Below are 17,529 nucleotides of genomic sequence, written 5' to 3' on the forward strand. Positions count from 1 at the left end.
CAAGAAGTTGATCTTCTAGCACAGACAAAACTGATTCACCTGGTTTATTCACCAATGGATCTCAGAGCCATTCTTCACCAGTTTGAGGGTCTTTTGTGGTTGGAAAGTAATGCTCAAATTCTTTTGAAAGCTGAGATAGGTAATCATGCATCAGCTGGGATAAAGAAGACTCTAGATCAGTTTCTTTCAAAATCTCTGCTAATGTTTGAAACATGTCAAAAATCCCAATATTCACTCATTGCCCCCATAATTTCAGTTTGGCTTTTAATACAGCCACTTTATCTGCCAACTTGCAAACAGTTGTTCTTCCCTGCAGTAACAGATTGAGTCTGTCGAGCAGGTTGACTATGTCACACAAGTAAGTAAGTTTTGTGATCCATTCTGTGTCACTGAAACATGCTGCCAGTGGTAACTGCTTTGCTAAAAGAAATCTTTGGAGCAGCTCTCATAACTCAGAAACTCTGGCCAGTGATCTACCATCTGGCAAATCTACCATCTGATATGCAGAAGTTAAAGCCATTCCACTTCTGCATATAAGAGAGGATGTGTGTAGGACTTCCCTGGTGGTCCAGCTGTTGAGAATCCACTTGCTAACGTTGGGGACATGGGTTTGGTCCCTTGCTGGAGAAGACTCCACATGCTGAGGAGCCTGTACACTGCAACTACTGAAACCCATGCTCTAGAGCCTTGCTCCACAACAAGAGAAGCCACCGCAATGAGAAGCACATGTACTGCAAAGAAGAATAGCCCCCATGAGCAACAAAGACCCAGCGCAGCCAAAAATAAATAATTTTAAGAAAGAGAGATGTGTGTGCTGTATCCATCTCCTCACAGACCTGGTCAAACAGACATGAGTTAAGGGCACATACTTAAAATGTGGTTGATAATTTTAATCAACATTCTGCAAAATATTAAGTTCAGGAGACATTTTTCAGCTAGCCAGCATTTTTCTATGAATGACACACTGCATAGACTCACATTCAGAAGCGACCCCTTTGACCCAAGTAGTAAAACCAGAAAGTCGTCCAGTCATAGAAAACACTCCATCCATGCATATACTGAAACAAATAACCAATTTGGTCCTCCTAATACGCAATCATTCAAAGACTTGAATAGTTCTGTATCTGTGGTGTTGGTTGGCAACAAAAGTACATATAACATATCCTCCTGAAAAATATATCACACAAAAGCAAGCATTGTTGCCTTGTTGTCAACATGAGTAGAGTCGTCAACCTGAATTGCATACTACAGTGACTCCTTACTCCTCTCTAACAATTATACCTCAATATCCTCTGCCATTTCATCAATTCATCTAGCTATGGCATTAGCTGAAAGAGGAATCTTTTAAACTGAAGCTTCTCCTAAAAGCGCATGACAAATGTCCTTAGCAGCAGGCAGGATCAACTCTTCACCAACAGTAAAGGGTTTCTTCACTTTAACAATGTGGTTAGCCACTAAGAATGATGCTCTCAGTGCAGACACATTTGATAAAGGGATGGCCTTCAATAATTGCTTCTGTTCTCTGTGTTCATGCTTCTGTCTTTTGAAAAATTCCAAAGGCTTATCTTTTAATGCAGGGTGTCCATGTGACACTGACGTTCTGAAGGTTTCATGGCTTCGTTGGATAGCTGGTCTCCATATACTGTACAAAGCAGGCTGGATGTGAATCACCTGTTGCAGTGAATGCATACTTTAAGTAGGACTTTTGATATTTTCTTTCAAATTCAGCTTTCTTTTTCCTGACAGTCTTATGCTGTCTCATCATTGGGTCCTTCCCTCTTTTCAAAGAAGCTCTCCAGTAATGTTCTTTTTTTTACTCATTTTGGTGAGGGTTAGCTTTGGGGCTTACAAAAACCGTGACTGAGACAACTGCACAGTGTGGGAAAGAGGCTCAGATGGAAGTGGCACATAAAATGATGGGTGGGCCACATGCAGACTAGAGTAAGTGTCAAGTTCAGACTCAGAGCCTGTCACCAGATGCAGCTTGGTTGTCACTTGCCACTCACTGGTAGGGTTCTGGTATGAGTCTGTGAGCGATTAAATAGAGCTGAAGCTTTGCCTGCTTGCCCTTGCCTGCTGTGCTGCCCAATTCCAAACAGGCTCGGGACCAGGCCTGGGGGTGGAGGACCCCTGATTTAGGGTACATTTTTGGTAAAACAGAAGAGGAAACAAAAGAATGATAAACTCAAAGTTTAGAACAAGGACTGTTTCTAAGGTGGGAAGGAGGGAGAGTGACAGGGGGTCATAACAACGTGGGCAACTGTTCTCTGTCTAAGCAGGGTGGTGGACCTGGGTGCTTACTGTTGTATTGTTTCCCATTTTACCATCTCTGAAATCAGGTGATCATAGAACCACTGTCAGCCAAGTGGCAGTGTGATAATGTTGTATTACTTTAAAAATATTTTAACAGATATGAGGACTCATCATCCTGCTAGGTCATTCCTTGTCCTGAACAGGAATGCAAAACTCCGCCCCTCTTCCTTTCTTTCCCTCCTTTTTTTTTTTTGGACTGCCTGTGAGGCATGTGGGATTTCAATTCTGTGACCAGGGATTTCATTAGTCATGTATGGATGTGAGAGTTGTGAAAGGTTGTTGTTGTTGAATCACGACGCCGGGATTCTTGGCCCCCCGGAGAAGAAGAATTCAATCCAGGGCCAGAGACAAGGCTTGATCGCTCAGAGCTTTTGTGTAATAAAGTTTTATTAAAGTATAAAGGAGATAGAGAAAGCTTCTGACATAGGCATCAGAAGGGGGCAGAGAGAGTACCCACTTGTTAGTATAGGCAATGAAGTTATATACTCTCCAATGAATCCAAAGAATGTCTGGAGGTTGTAAAGACCTCACCAGACCTACTCCCATAATTTACATTTTAAGATAACAGAATTAGCCAGAAGGTTTAATCCAGAGACTGTCCTCAGGCAAAATACATTGTTGTTATATAATCCTTGTAAAGAGCAGGTCTACTCCCATAATTTACAGAATTAGCCAGAAGGTTTAATCCAGAGACTGTCCTCAGGCAGAATACATTGTTGTTCTATAATCCTAAGGAATGTAGAGAAGGAAAAAAGTTTGTCCTTTCTTCCTCCTTGAGAATTCCAGACCCCTCTCTCCTTGGGGACCCCTAGACTTCTTATCAACCTGCCTAGGAAATCACACTCTCAGTTGGACTATAAAGAAAGCTGAGCACTGAAGAGTCGATGTTTTTGAACTGTGGTTTTGGAGAAGACTCTTGAGAGTCCCTTGGACTGCAAGGAGATCCAACCAGTCCATTCTAAAGGAAATCAGTATTTCCCTCCAATGAATATTCATTGGAAGGACTTCAACATTCATTGAGGTTGAAGCTGAAACTCTAATACTTTGGCCACCTGATGCAAAGAACTGACTCATTAGGAAAGACCCTAATGCTGGAAAAGATTGAAGGCAGGAGGAGAAGGGGATGACACAGGACGAGATGGCTGGATGGTATCACCAACTCAATGAACATGAGTTTCGGCAAACTCCGGGAGTTGGTGATGGACAGGGAGGCCTGGCATGCTGCAGTCCATGGGGTCACAAAGAGTCAGGCACGACTGAGTGACTTAACTGAACTGATCAGGGATTTAACCTGTACCCCCCGAAGTGGAAGCATAGAGTCCTAATCACTGGACTGCTAGGGAAGTCCCTCTCATTTTCAACTTTATAATGTATAAAAGGTAGGACTGCCTTTAACTCTAAAGAGAAACTGCAGAGTACATTATGCAAAATCCTGGGCTGGATGACTCATAAGATGGAATAAAGACTGCCAGGAGAAATATCAACAACCTCAGATATGCAGGTGATAGCACTCTAATGGCAGAAAGCGAAGAACTGAAGAGTTTCTTGGTGAGGGTGAAAGAGGAGAGTGAAAAGCTGGCTTAAAACTCAACATTCAAAAAACTGAGATCATTTCATCCAGTGCCATCACTTCTTGCACACAGATGGGGAAAAAGTGGAAACAGTGGCAGATTTTATTTTGGGGGGCTCTAATATCACTGCAGATGATGAGTGCAGCTATAAAATTAAAATATGCTTGCTCCTTGGAAGGAAAGCTATGACAAACTTAGACAGTGTGTTAAAAAGCAGAGACATCACTTTGCCAACAAAAGTCCAGACAGTCAAAGCTATGGTTTTTCCACTAGTCATGTATGGATGTGAGAGTTGGATCATAAAGAAGGCTACATGCTGTAGAATTGATGCTTTGAACTGTGGTGCTGGGGAAGACTCTTGAGAGTCCCTTGGACAGCAAGGAGATCCAACAAGTCAATCCTAAAGGAAATCAACCCTGAGTATTCATTGAAAGGACCAATGGTGAAGCTGAAGCTCCAATACTTTGGCCACCTGATGCAAAGAGCCCACTCATTGAAAAAGATCCTGTTGCTGGGAAAGATTGAAGGCAGGGGGAGAAGCAAGCAACAGAGGATGAGATGGTTGGATGGCATCACCAACTCACTGGACATGAATCTGAGAAAACTCTGGGAGATAGTGAAGGACAGGGAAGCCTGTGCTGTGATCCATGGGGTGGCAAAGAGTGGAACATGACTTAGCAACTGGAAAACAACCACCATCATAGATTTAGTTGTTTAAGACCGAGCATGGTGTTGAGTGGACTGTAAATACCATCTTGGTTCAAGTGCAGAAACTTTGACCCTAGATGCTGTTTTAACTACCTCTAAATTAGAGATACCAAGGGAATATTTCATGCAAAGATGGCCTTGATAAAGGACAGAAATGGTATGGACCTAACAGAAGCAGAAGATATTAAGAAGAGGTGGCAAGAATACACAGAAGAACTGTACAAAAAAGATCTTCATGACCCAGATAATCATGATGATGTGATCACTAATCTCGAGCCAGACATCTCGGAATGTGAAGTCAAGTGCGCCTTAGAAAGCATCACTACGAACAAAGCTAGTGGAGGTGATGGAATTCCAGTAGAGCTGTTTCAAATCCTGAAAGATGATGCTGTGAAAGTGTTACACTCAGTATGCCAGCAAATTTGGAAAACTCAGCAGCGACCACAGGACTGGAAAAGGTCAGTTTTCATTCCAATTCCAAAGAAAGGCAATGCCAAAGAGTGCTCAAACTACCGCACAATTGCCCTCATCTCACATGCTAGTAAAGTAATGCTCAAAATTCTCCAAGCCAGGCTTTAGTAATACGTGAACCATGAACTCCCTGATGTTCAAGCTGGTTTTAGAAAAGGCAGAGGAACCAGAGATCAAATTGCCAACATCTGCTGGATCATGGAAAAAGCAAAACAGTTCCAGAAAAATATCTATTTCTGCTTTATTGACTATGCCAAAGCCTTTGACTGTGTGGATCACCATAAACTGTGAAAAATTCTGAAAGAGATGGGAATACCAGACCACCTAACCTGCCTCGAGAAATCTGTATGCAGGTCAGGAGGCAACAGTTAGAACTGGACATGGAACAACAGACTGGTTCCAAATAGGAAAAGGAGTACGTCAAGGCTCTATATTGTCACCCTGCTTATTTAACTTATATGCAGAGTACATCATGAGAAATGCTGGACTGGAAGAAACACAAGCTGGAATCAAGATTGCCAGGAGAAATATCAATAACCTCAGATATGCAGATGATACCACCCTTAAGGCAGAAAATGAAGAGGAACTAAAAAGCCTCTTGATGAAAGTGAAAGTGAAGAGTGAAAAAGTTGGCTTAAAGCTCAACATTCAGAAAATGAAGATCATGGCATCTGGTCCCATCACTCCATGGCAAATAGATGGGAAACAGTGGAAACAGTGTCAGACTTTATTTTTTGGGGCTCCAAAATCACTGCAGATGGTGACTGCAGCCATGAAATTAAAAGACACTTACTCCTTGGAAGAAAAGTTATGACCAACCTAGACAGTATATTCAAAAGCAGAAAAAAACAAAAACAAAAACAAAAGCAGAGACATTACTTTGCCGACTAAGGTCCATCTAGTCAAGGCTATGGTTTTTCCAGTAGTCATGTACGGATGTGAGAGTTGGACTGTGAAGAAGGCTGAGTGCCGAAGAATTGATGCTTTTAAACTGTGGTGTTGGAGAAGACTCTTGAGAGTCCCTTGGACTGCAAGGAGATCCAACCAGTCCATTCTGAAGGAGATCAACCCTGGGATTTCTTTGGAAGGAATGATGCTGAAGCTGAAGCTGAAACTTCAGTACTTTGGCCACCTCATGCGAAGAGTTGACTCATTGGAAAAGACTCTGATGCTGGGAGGGATTGGGGACAGGAAGAGAAGGGGACGACCAAGGATGAGATGGCTGGATAGCATCACGAACTCGATGGACGTGAGTCTGAGTGAACTCCGGGAGTTGGTGATGGACAGGGAGGCCTGGCGTGCTGCGATTCATGGGGTCGCAAACAGTCAGACACAATTGAGTGACTGAACTGAACTGAACTGATTATTCCCCATAGTGGTCCACCTAATACTTTGTATGCGGTGGTTAAGACTCTAAGACCCCAGTGCAGGGGACTCAGCTTTGATCCCTGGTCAGGCAACTAGATCCCACGTGCCACCACTAAGGGCATGCATGCTGCAACTGAAGACCTCATGTGCCACAACTAAGACCTGGCACAACCAGATAAATTTTTTTAAAAATAAATTCTTAGAAAAATGAATAAATTTTAATATAGCAATGATGTTAAATAATTCAATGAAAGCTAAGATGTGTATTTAAAGGTCTATACCTATACTTTCAAGTTAAGCATTTTCAAAGCAGAATATATCCACTCCCAGGGTACCTCATGGTGGGCTGAGGATCCTCAGAACAGAAGGATACTACAACATTCATAGTCCTGAACTGTCAATATTACCTGTGAGTAAGTCACTGAAAACATTATTTTACTTGAATCTCAAACTGTAAAAAACAAATTGATTTGCTTCAACTCTTGTACACAAACCAAGATAAGATTAATATTCAATATCAAACTCCAAAATAGGCTCTAAATATTCAGAAACAATTGAATGGTTTTGGTTCTGTAACTCCAGCAGAATTAAGTGACTCTCCTTTGCTTTGTGTCATTTTCTTATTTTCTATTTAATAGTAGTTAAAGGAGACGTATTCTTGGCAACAGGCGATAACTAAGGCATCTCTGGAATAGAGCTAGAAAGTGCCAAAGCATTCAGGGCTTAGAAGACAGAATTTTACACTTACCTCCAGATGAAATTACTCATACACCTCCAGAGATACAGATATGGTACAGATAAGACTGAGAACAGAAGTTGTATCTCACAACTTGAAGTGTGTATCATCCTCCTGGATGCCATGTGTTTGGTGCACTTTGAGTTAATTTGTTTCGTAAATTCCCCAATTATCTTTTGAATAGAATGATTGAATTTGTTGGTTGTGATTATTTAAGCTGTCCCCCAATTTTAGGCCAGTTTGGGGCATGTCTTCATCATTTAATATGATAAAGCTTGAGCCTCTCTCTCTCATTCATAATAAACCCTTTAGTAATAAACGCTTTGATTGTCTCATTTTGTTCCAAATTGAATAAACACAACATATTAAGCAGTTAAAACATACCTGGGATCTCTGTTCCCTGTTACTCACCTGCCTTGCCCTGAGTGATAACTAAGGTCAAAATATTACTTCCAAAGCTGTAGTTCTCCAAACTCCAAATCTGAAGAAACTCAAGTTCTTTCCAAATAGTGCTAGGAGTTCCCAGTGTCTCAAGTATGTCCAGTGCCCTGAGTCTGAAAAACAAAACTTGGCCTAAAGATCTTTAAAACCTTGAGAAGACTAGAAGCCAAAAAACACTATAATTTCAAAGTTTTGAGTGATTCTCTATGTTGGAAATTAGAGAAACCTAATTCACTCCTATGGCCAAATACCTCCTGATCTGGAACAAGCAACCCTTCCAACAGCTTGTTAGTCTTAAAATGAGAAATAAGAATCTTTGTTGCTACAGAGACATTTTGAGGGACTTCAGGTCTATAGCTATAAAATTGCTTTGGGGTTGACAGTGGTTTTAAGATTTTTCTGCGAGGAATAGTGAGCTACATCTGAGAGACTGGGACTTCCTTTTAGCTGAAAGGCTAGGAGGACACCAGGTCAGCCAACTATATTCCTGTTGATATTATCCTTCCGTAAGTACCTTCTGTTGTTTATGTTTCAAAGCAGTAATATTCTCCCTTTCTTCCCTCTTCAGACCTCCTGCACACCACATTATTGTTCAGTCGCTGAGTCATGTCCAACTTCCTGCACCCCCATGGACTGCGGCAAGCGAGGCTTCCCTGTCCTTCACTCTCTCCCGGAGTTTGCTCAAACTCATGCCCACTGAGTTGGTGAGACATCTAACCATCTCATCCTCTGTTGCTCCCTCTTCCTGCTCTCAATCTTTCCCAGCATCAGGGTCTTTTTCAATGAATTGGCTTTTCACACCAGGGGATCGAAGTTCAGCATCAGTCCTTCCAATGAATATTCAGGGTTGCATACCAGACCTTACTCTTAGATTATCTATATTTTCTGGGTCTTAGTTTTGGCCCTTGGGATCTTACAAATCCTTAGTTGAAGCATGTGGGATCTGGGAGTTGCCCCCTCACCCCTCCTTTTTCTTTTGATGGCTTAGGTGTATTTTATTGGTTGACTTTACCTCACCTTTACTCTTAATTGATGACCTTGCTTCAATCTTTACCAGAAAAATAAAATAATGAGATATTTGGGAATGATTCCTTTAAATCTCTTTAATGCACTTCCCTGGTGGCTCAGACAGTAAGGAATCTGCCTGCAATGCAGGAAATCTGAGTTTGATCCCTGGGTTTGTCAGATCCCCTGGAGAAGGAAATGGCAACCCACTCCAGTATTCTTGTCTGGAAAGACAGAAGAGCCTGGCAGGCTACAGTTCCTGGGGTCACAAACAGTTGGACACTGCTGAGCGACTTCACTTTCACTTTTCTGTGTCCACAGATCCTAACCATCATATGACAATCCTTACCTAATCCTAACCAAGTCCTTATCCCACCCTATGTTAAAAGACCTGCCTTAAACCAGTCTCCAAAACCTCCTAAATCCTGGCTTTACCGTCCCTACTTTGAGACACTTAAGACTATGAAGTGGTACTCTCTCTTATCACAGTAGGAATAAATTTATCTCATCAACCAGCACTGGTTTCTTTCTCCCCTCAGGCATGCGGCTCCTGCAATTAACTTCTCTCTTCTGCACTATTATTGGGCTTCCCTGGTGGCTCAGAGGGTAAAAAATCTGTCTGCAATGCAGGAGACCTGGGTTCAATCCCTGAGTTGGGAGGATTCCCTAGAGAAAGGAATGGCAACCCACTTCAGTATCCTAGCCTGGATAATTCCATGGACAGAGGAGCCTAGCATGCTGCAGTCCATGAGGCTGCAAAGAGCTGGACATGACTGAGCAACTAAGCACACATTTAGTCTGCGTTATTATTCTCTTTCTCTTGGGTCAGAATACAAAGTCACCCTCACAGAGCTTAACGCCTCACCCTTAAACAACCTCTCTTCAGCATTCAGCTTTCAGCCACTTTACTGCTTCCCATTATAGCAACATTTCTTTAAAAATAATGTCTTAAAAAATAATACTCCCATGTGTGTGTGCGTGTGCTTAGTCACTCAGTTGTGTCTGACTCTGCGACGGCACGGACTGCAGCACACCAGGATCCTCTGTTCATGGAATTCTCCAGGCAAGGATGCCGAAGTAGGTTGCTATTCCCTTCTCCAGAGGATCTTCCCAACCCAGGGATTAAACCCAGTTTCCTGCATTGCAGGCATTCTTTACCAACTGAGCCACCAGGGAATACATTGATACGCTTCAAAAATTCCAAAGGCTGATTCCCACTGCTGAAGACATCTTGTAAGTGCTTGGAGAAATACACTCAAGGAACCATACAGCAGTAGTGCCAGAGTATACACACTATCTCTACCTTTCACCGAACAACATATCCTGGAAATCTTTCTGTATCCGTACAAAAAGATCATCGTCACATTTTTTGTGATATTTCATCTCACTTTTCTAACTTCTCCTTCTCTCTTTAACCTATTCCAATAAGGTAGCACCTTCATAGATAGAATCCTTGTCATGGGGAAGGAGCTGGCATAACTCCAGTGAAGCTGTGAGCCATGCTGTGCAGGGCTACCCAGGATGGACGGGTTGTAGTGAAGAGTTCTGACAAAATGTGGTCCACGGGAGGAGCAAATGGCAATCTACTCCAATATTCTTGCTACGAGAACCCCATGAACAGTATGAAAAGGCAAAAAGGTATGATACCAGAAGGTGAGCCCCCTTCTGGAAGGTGTAGGAAGGTGTCCAGTATGCTACTGGGGAAGAGCAGAGGGCAATTACTCATAGCTCCAGAAAGAATGAAGCAGATGGGCCAAAGTGGAAATGATGCTTAGTTGTGGATGTGTCTAGTGGAGAAAGTAAAGTTTGATGCTGTAAAGAACAATATTGCATAGGAACATGGAATGTCAGGTCCATGAATCAAGGTAAATTGGACGTGCTCAAGCAGGAGATGGCAAGAATGAACACTGACATCTTTGGAATCAGTGAACTAAAATGGATGAGAATGGGCAAATTTAATTCAGATGACCATTATATCTACTACTATGGGCAAGAATCCCTTAAAAGAAATGGAACAGCCTTCACAGTCAACAACAAAAAAAAAAGAGTTTGAAATGGAGTACTTGGGTGAAATCTCAAAAATGACAGGAGGATCTCAGTTTGTTCCCAAGGCAAGCCATTCAACATCACGGAAATCCAAGTCTATGCCCCAACCACTGATGCCAAAGAAATTGAAGTTGACTGGCTCTATGAAGACCTACAATACCTTCCAGAACTAACACCAAAAAAGTGATGTGCTTTTCACCATAGGGGATTGCAATGCAGAAGTTAGGAAGTCAAGAGATACTGTGAATAACAGTCAAGATTGGCCTTGGAGTACAAAATGAATCAGGGCAAAGGCTAACAGTTTTGTCAAGAGAACATAGCAGTTATAGCAAACACCCTTTCCCAACAACACAAGAGATGATTCTACAAATGGACATCATTAAATGATCAGTATCAAAATCAGATTGATTATGTCCTTTGCAGCCAAAGATGGAGAAGCTCTATACAGTTAGTACAAACAAGACCTGGAGTTCACTGCAGCTCAGAACATGATCTCCTTATTGCAAAATTTAGTCTTAAGTTGAAGAAAGTAGGAAAAGCACTAGGCTATTCAAATCTTAAATCAAATACCTTATGAATATATAGTGAAAGTGAAAGTATTAGTTGCTCAGTCATGTCTGACTCTTTACAACCCCCATGGACTGTAGCCCAGCATGCTCCACTGTTCATGGGATTTTCCAGGCAAGAATACTGGAGTGGGCTGCCATTTCCTTCTCCAGGGGATCTTCTGACCCAGGGATTGAATCTGGATTTGCTGCACTGCAGGCAGATTCTTGACTGTCTGAGCTACCAGGGAAGCCCTTATACAGTGGAGGTGATGAACAGATTCAAGGGATTAGAACTGGCAGACAGAGTGCCAAAAGAACTATGGATAGAGGTTAGTAACATTGTACAGAAGGCAGTGTCCCAAACCATCCCAAAGAAAAGGAATGCAAAGTAGTCTGAGGAGGCTTTACAAATAGCTGAGGAAAGAAGACAGCAAAAGGCAAAGGAGAAGGGAAAGATATACCCAACTGAATGCAGAGTTCCAGAGAATATCAATGAGAGATAAGAAAGCCCTTTTAAATGAATAATGCAAAGAAATAGAGAAAAACAATAGAATGGGTAAAGCTAGAAATCTCTTCAAGAAAATTAGAGATACCAAGGGAACACTTCATGACAGGATGGGCATGATAAAGAACAAAAATGGTAAAGACCAAACAGAAGCAAAAGAAATTAGGAAGTGGCAGTTCAGTTCAGTTCAGTCTCTCAGTTGTGTTGGACTCTTTGCGACCCCATGAATCGCAGCACGCCAGGCCTCCCTGTCCATCACCAACTCCTGGGGATCACTCAGACTCACATCCATCAAGTCAGTGATGCTATTCAGCCATCTCATCCTCTGTCGTCCCCTTCTCCTCCTGCCCACAATCCCTCCCATATCAGAGTCTTTTCCAATGAGTCAACTCTTTGCATGAAGTGGCCAAAGTACTGGAGTTTCAGCTTTAGCATCATTCCTTCCAAAGAAATCCCAGGGTTGATCTCCTTCAGAATGGACTGGTTGGATCTCCCTGCAGTCCAAGGGACTCTCAAGAGTCTTCTCCAACACCACAGTTCAAAAGCATCAATTCTTCGGCGCTCAGCCTTCTTCACAGTCCAACTCTCACATCCATACAATGCCATGATCTTCGTTTTCTGAATGTTGAGCTTCAGGCCAACTTTTTCACTCTCCTCTTTCACTTTCATCAAGAAGCTTTTTAGCTCCTCTTCACTTTCTGCCAGAATGGTGGTGTCATCTGCATGTCTGAGGTTATTGATATTTCTCCCAGCAATATTGATTCCAGCTTGTGCTTCTTCCAGTCCAGCGTTTCTCATGATGTACTCTGCGTATAAGTTAAATAAGCAGGGTGACAATATAGAGCCTTGACGTACTCCTTTTCCTATTTGGAACCAGTCTGTTGTTCCATGTCCAGTTCTAACTGTTGCTTTCTGGCCTGCATACAGATTTCTCAAGAGGCAGGTCAGGTGGTCTGGTATTCACATCTCTTTCAGAATTTTCCACAGTTAATTGTAATCCACATAGTCAAAGGCTTTGGCATAGTCAATACAACAGAAATATGTTTTTCTGAAACTCTCTTGCTTTTTCCATGATCCAGCGGATGTTGGCAATTTGATCTCTGGGTCCTCTGCCTTTTCTAAAACCAGCTTGAACATCAGGAAGTTCACGGTTCACGTATTGCTGAAGCCTGGCTTGGAGAATTTTGAGCATTACTTTACTAGCGTGTGAGATGAATGCAATTGTGCGGTAGTTTGAGCATTCTTTGGCATTGCCTTTCTTTGGGATTGAAATGAAAACTGACCTTTTCCAGTCCTGTGGCCACTGCTGAGTTTTCCAAATTTGCTGGCATATTGAGTGCAGCACTTTCACAGCATCATCTTTCAGGATTTGAAATAGCTCTACTGGAATTCCATCACCTCCACTAGCTTTGTTCGTAGTGATGCTTTTAAGGTCCACTTGACTTCACATTCCAGGATGTCTGGCTCTAGATGAGTGATCACACCATCATGGTTATCTGGGTCGTGAAGATCTTTTTTGTACAGTTTTTCTGTGTATTCTTGCCACCTCTTCTTAATCTCTTCTGCTTCTGTTAGGTCCATACCGTTTCTGTCCTTTATTGAGCCCATCTTTGCATGAAATGTTCCCTTGGTATCTCTAATTTTCTTGAAGAGATCTCTAGTCTTTCCCATTCTGTTCTTTTCCTCTATTTCTTTGCATTGATCACTGAAGAAGGCTTTCTTATCTCTTCTTGCTATTCTTTGGAATTCTGCATTCAGAGGCTTATATCTTTCCTTTTCTCCTTGGCTTTTTGCTTCTCTTCTTTTCACAGCTATTTGTAAGGCTTCCCCTGACAGCCATTTTGCTTTTTTGCATTTCTTTTCCATGGGGATGGTCTTGATCCCTGTCTCCTGTACAATGTCATGAACCTCATTCCATAGTTCATCAGGCACTCTATCTATCAGATCTAGGCCCTTCAATCTATTTCTCACTTCCACTGTATAATCATAAGGGATTTGATTTAGGTCATACCTGAATGGTCTAGCAGTTTTCCCTACTTTCTTCAATTTCAGTCTGAATTTGGTAATAAGGAGTTCATGATCTGAGCCACAGTCAGCTCCTGGTCTTGCTTTTGTTGACTGTATAGAGCTTCTCCATCTTTGGCTGCAAAGAATATAATCAATCTGATTTCGGTGTTGACCATCTGGTCATGTCCATGTGTAGAGTCTTCTCTTGTGTTGTTGGAAGAGGGTATTTGCTATGACCAGTGCATTTTCTTGGTAAAACTCTATTAGTTTTTGCCCTGCTTCATTCCGCATTCCAAGGGCAAGTTTGCCTGTTACTCCAGGTATTTCTTGACCCCCTACTTTTGCATTCCAGTCCCCTATAATGAAAAGGACATCTTTTTTGGGTGTTAGTTCTAAAAGGTCTTGTAGGTCTTCATAGAACTGCTCAACTTCAGCTTCTTCAGCATTACTGGATGGGGCATAGACTTGGATTACTGGCCGAGAGCTACCCCGCATCGGAGGCCATGGGCGACGGCCAAGAGGTGCTACCCCGCGTCCGAGGCCAGGGATGGCGGCCGGGAGGAGCAACCCCACGTCCAAGGCCAGGGCAGTGACTAGGAGGAGCAACTCCATGCCCAAGGAGTGATGGCTGTGCAGGCACAAGAGGGCCTAGAGGAGCCATCCCACATTGAAGGTCAGGAAGGGCAGTGGGAAGAGATACCCCTCATCCAAGGTAAGGAGCAGCGGCTGTGCTTTGCTGGAGCAGCCATGAAGAGGTACCCCATACCCAAGGTAAGAGAAACCCAAGTAAGATGATAGGTGTTGCAAGAGGGCATCAGAGGGCAGACACACTGAAACCATACTCAAAGATAACTAGTCATTCTAATCACACTAGGACCACAGCCTTGTCTAACTCAATGAAACTAAGCCATGCCTGCAGGGCAACCAAAGTCGGGCGGGTCATGGTGGAGAGATCTGACAGAATGTGGTCCACTGGAGAAGGGAATGGCAAACCACTTCAGTATTCTTGCCTTGAGAACTCCATGAACAGTATGAAAAGGCAAAATGGTAGGATACTGAAAGAGGTACTCCCCAGGTCAGTAGGTGCCCAATATGCTACTGGAGATCAGTGGAGAAATAATTCCAGAAAGAATGAAGGGATGGAGCCAAAGCAAAAACAATACCCAGCTGTGGATGTGACTGGTGACAGAAGCAAGGTCCAATGCTGTAAAGAGCAATATTGCACAGGAACCTGGAATGTCAGGTCTATGAATCAAGGCAAATTGGAAGTGGTCAAACAGGAGATGGCAAGAGTGAACGTCGACATGCTAGGAATCAGCGAACTAAAATGGACTGGAATGGGTGAATTTAAATCAGATGATCATTATATCTACCACTGTGGGCAGGAATCCCTCAGAAGAAATGGAGTGGCCATCATGGTCAACAAAAGAGTCCGAAATGCAGTACTTGGATGCAATCTCAAAAACGACAGAATGATCTCTGTTCGTCTCCAAGGCAAACCATTCAGTATCACAGTAGTCCAAGTCTATGCCCCAACCAGTAATGCTGAAGAAGAAGTGGCAAGAATACACAAAAGAACTGTATAAAAAAGGCCTAATGACCTGGATAACCATGATGATATAGTCGCTTACCTAGAGCCAGACATCCAGAAGTATGAAGTCAAGTGGGCCTTAGGAAGCATTACTACAAACAAAGCTAGTGAAAGTGATGGAATTCCAGCTGAGCTATTTCAAATCCTGAAAGACGATGCTGTGAAAGTGCTGCACTCAATATGCCAGCAAATTTGGAATACTCAGCAGTGGCCATAGGACTGGAAAAGGTCAGTTTTCATTTCAATCCCAAAGAATGGCAATGCTAAAGGATGTTCAAACTACCCTACAATTGCACTCATGTCACATGCTAGCAAGGTTATGCTCAAAATCCTTCAAGCTTGGCATCAGCAGTACATGAACCAAGAACTTCCAGATGTACAAGATGGATTCTGAAGAGGCAGCAGAACCAGTGATCAAATTGCCAACATTCTTTGGATCATCAAGAAATCAAAGGAGTTCCAGAAACACATCTACCTCTGCTTCACTGACTACACTAAAGCCTTTGACTATGTGGATCACAACAAACTGTGGAAAATTCTTCTAGAGATGGGAATACCAGACCACCTGACCTGTCTTCTGAGAAACCTGTATGTGGATCAAGAAGCAACAGTTAGAATTGGACATGGAACAGTGGACTGGTTCAAAATTGGGAAGGAGTATGTAAAGGTTGTATATTGTCACCCTGCTTATTTAACTTCTATGCAGAGTATATCATGAGAAACACTGAGCTGGATGAATCACAGGACAGGCTGGAATCAAGATCGCTGGGAGAAATATCAACAGTCTCAGATATGCAGATGATACCACTCTCATGACAAAAAGTGAAGAGGAACTAAAGACCCTCTTGATGAAGGTGGAAGAGGACAGTGAAAAAACTGGCTTGAAATTCAGCATTTAAAAAACTAAGATCTTGGCATCCAGTCCAAAAACTTCATGGCAAATAGAGTGGGAAAAAGTGGAAACAGTGACAGATTTTATTTTCTGGGACTCCAAAGTCATTGCAAACAGTAACTGCAGCCATGAAATTAAAAGATATTTGCTTTTTTGGAAGGAAAGCTATGACAAACCTAGAGAGTGTCTTAAAAAGCAGAGACATCACTTTGCTGACAAAGATCCATATGGTCAAAGCTATCATTTTCCCAGCAGACATATACAGATATGAGAGTTATTTAGACCATAAAGAAGCCTGAACACGGAAGAATTAATGCTTTTGAATTGTGGTACTGGACTCTTGAAAGTCCCCTGGACTGCAAGGAGATCAAACTAGTCAATCCTAAAGGAAATCAACCCTGAATATTCATTGAAAAGACAGATGCTGAAAGTGAAGCTCAGATACTTTGGTCACCTGATATGAAGAGCTGACTCATTGGAAAAGATTCTGACGCTGGGAAAGATTGAAGGCAAAAGGAGAAGGGGGCAACAGAGGATAAGATCGTTAGATAGCACCAATGACTCAATCGACATTAATTTGAACAATTCTGGAATATAGTAGAGGGCAGAGGAGCCTGGTGTGCTGTGATCCGTGAGATCACAAAGAGTTTGAGATGACTTAGGGACTGAACAACAACAAGGTGGCTTCTGTTACTTCCAGCAAAACTGGAACAGGAAGGAAGGGGTCAGGGCACAAATTTAAAGAATGCCATAGTCCAGGGACACAACATAAACTGATTAGAACCAAATAGGTCCAAGACAGCAGACGTTGACTGCCACTAGACCTTCAGCCTCAGTATACACTCACTGTAATACATCAGTAAGTTAAATGATACACCTACAGCCACCATGACAATTTCAAGGCCAACCATAAAGACCAAAAGGTGGGCAAGTAGCTCAATTCCTGGAAATCTCTGCCCTTTCCCCAAAAGAGTTAGAATAATCCTCCCACTCATTAGCCTATGAAACTACCAAGAACATAAAAACTAACAGTGCTGTATTTTGGGGCTTCTCTTGACTTCTGAGACAGACCACAGGCAGACAAGCCAACAATCTGGAGAGACGGCGGACTCACGTCCCAAGATCAACTCAAAGTTTCTGCTCAGTTATGACAGTTTTTAAAAGGAAAAGGTGGCTGGCAGAGCGAGTGTGTGTGCAGGGGGACCTTAGTGAATCATTGATGCAGGAGGTTGGATTCTGAGTCATTCTCCATTGCATGCAGGTTTGACTAACTCTCCAGATGTTTTCTGGCCTGTGAGATCTGCCTGTAGGATTGCTATGGGACTAT

The 17,529-nt window shown here is 42.5% G+C and overlaps 1 long non-coding RNA gene across 1 annotated transcript in view; it reads right to left on the reverse strand.

Annotated features, from left to right (window-relative positions):
* Positions 1 to 17,529, reverse strand: part of LOC108634154 — a 39,886-nt gene that overhangs the window by 16,585 nt on the left and 5,772 nt on the right. Inside the window, exon 2 of the long non-coding RNA XR_001917435.1 lies at positions 7,579 to 7,721. This is a non-coding gene — a long non-coding RNA (uncharacterized LOC108634154). The remainder of the gene's footprint in view (positions 1 to 7,578; positions 7,722 to 17,529) is intronic.

This window comes from Capra hircus, chromosome 28, assembly GCF_001704415.2.
Source record: "Capra hircus breed San Clemente chromosome 28, ASM170441v1, whole genome shotgun sequence".
NCBI lineage: Eukaryota > Metazoa > Chordata > Mammalia > Artiodactyla > Bovidae > Capra > Capra hircus.